Below are 2,256 nucleotides of genomic sequence, written 5' to 3'. Positions count from 1 at the left end.
TCGAGAATTCGTCACCTCCGGAAAATTTATCGTAGCAAGAAAAAGTGTTGTGAGTCACTCTAATGCGCTCCAATGAGATTTTGGGATCTTTCAAAACCACTCATTTTTTCTTTGACGATTTTTTTTCATTTTTGGGGGTCTTCCGCTCAATTTCTGGGCCTCGAAACTATTATGTTTCAATTAAGATTTGTATGCATACTCTTTGTATGCACAGGATCTTGATTTGAAAGTTAAGTTGCTTTTTGTATTTTCGCTCATGAAAATCTGACATCTCGTAGCGTAAAAATTTGGCAAACAGTGAGAGAACAAAACGGTTTAACCATCGTTCGGGAGAAAATGAAATTTCTAAATTTGACACTTTTTCACGCCTTAGCGCAAATAATGCTTATGCAGCACGGATCAAGCTTTAAAAGCAGAGATCCAGCTGAACGTAGCTTTTTGGTACCAGTGTAGCTTCCTGTGAATTTCTAGTAATTCAGTTCAGTAAGTTTTTTTAAATATCAATTTATCAGTTCCAAAACAATTGCAATGTCAAATATTTTTTCAATGACAAAGAATTTTGATCAGCTCAAGAAAAATAAGTGCAAATAGAGGTCAAGCTAATAGAGGTGCAAATAGGTCATGCTGCTAGAAATCTGCTGAGCGTGTCCAGATAAATTGAGCACAAATTGAGCACAAACTATTTAGAGCACAAAGCCATTTTATGCTTGACATTTGAAATTTTAATTTCTATACTGAAAATTTAACCTATGACTCATTGCAAAGGCTCATTTGGAAGTGAATGAGGATAAGATTTTCACTCACTTTTCTCCGAACCATTTAATCTACTTGCAATTCAGCAGTAAATTATAAAGATTTAGAGATTTTGCCTGATTCTCAATACCAGACTCAGCTGCAAATTCTCCCCGAATTGAACTTATTGTTATCCAAATCCAAGTACAAATTTTAATTGCAAATGGTGGATACGGAATACAAAGCGTCAAAAAGTCATCATATTGATTACAAACGGAAGTGATGACGATGCTGGTAAAAACGAAATCAATCCGTTAGAATGCTTTAAGAACAATTTTATGACTCCTACTATTTTTTTAAAATAATTACTCATTTATTTAATGTTTCAGAGCTCAAAAGGAAAAAGAACGCCGTGCCATAATTGTGCTGGGCGTTGTTATGGTAACATTTTTGGCGTGCTGGCTGCCCTTCTTCGTGTTTTATCCAATCATATCGCTGTGTGGAAAAAGCTGCGAAACTCCCACCACAATTCTCTTCCTTCAGATCTTCACATACTTCGGATGGCTCAACTCTGCACTGAACCCTATTATCTACACCATTTTCAACATGGAATTCAGAACTGCATTTAGAAGAATATTGTCTCCCTTCTTAAAACTTTTTGGAAAGTGATTGATTAGTTATTTGTTTTTCACACTTCAGACAGAAAAATGTTTGCTTAAAACTTTTGTCTAAACTCTTGTGTCATGTAACAAAACATAACCAACTAACGTCGGGTGAATTGCTCTCAAAAGACCGGCGAGCGGTTGGCTTCGTCAGTAGCTAGGCACGGTTTAGTGAGGCTAGCTTTAGCTTAATTGAAGGGGGTGAGCGCAGCGGGGGGTGCACCGGGGAGCTGATGGGGTGGCAACAGTGGGGGGGGGGGGGGGGGGGGGGGTCAATCTTTAAGAACCGCCCTTCGCACGATAAGTATAAGTCTCCAAAACAAACAGATTCTGTGATTCGCATACTTGAAGACTAGTGAGCTGAAAGGATCTGAGAGCACTTAATGCCCGCTGGGCGCTACCTGTTTATCCCGTTTTTGAGGACGAAAAGTCAAATGCGTCAGACTTGGTCAAATTGGTCAAGCGAAAAATCGCATAAGAAAGACCGACAGGACTAATATAATTGCTACAAACTTCGTTTGAGAGCAATTAATGAAGTAATTATTCTGACTTTGCATATCAGAATAGGGCAGTTTGAATGACAGTTAGAAAATTGTTCAGTTGGCACTTACACGAAAACGTCAACATGTGAGAGATACTATTGAAGATCGCAGCCTCCAAAAACTCGAGAATTAAGACACATAGCACGGAACGACACATAAAATTGGCTCCATAGAAAATCTCTGACGTCCAAACATCAATTGTTCGAGTTTCAAAATTTTTAAATAGAATAATTTTATGGATTGCTCCATGAGTGCTCTGCACCGTGTGTCGTTTCAACTGGCAAAAAATAATCATCACTAAGGTCGCTAAAAACAAGAGA

The sequence above is a fragment of the Convolutriloba macropyga genome, chromosome 8, assembly GCF_964194025.1.
Source record: "Convolutriloba macropyga chromosome 8, txConMacr16.3, whole genome shotgun sequence".
Taxonomy (NCBI): domain Eukaryota; kingdom Metazoa; phylum Xenacoelomorpha; order Acoela; family Convolutidae; genus Convolutriloba; species Convolutriloba macropyga.
This window is presented reverse-complemented; position numbering follows the sequence as displayed.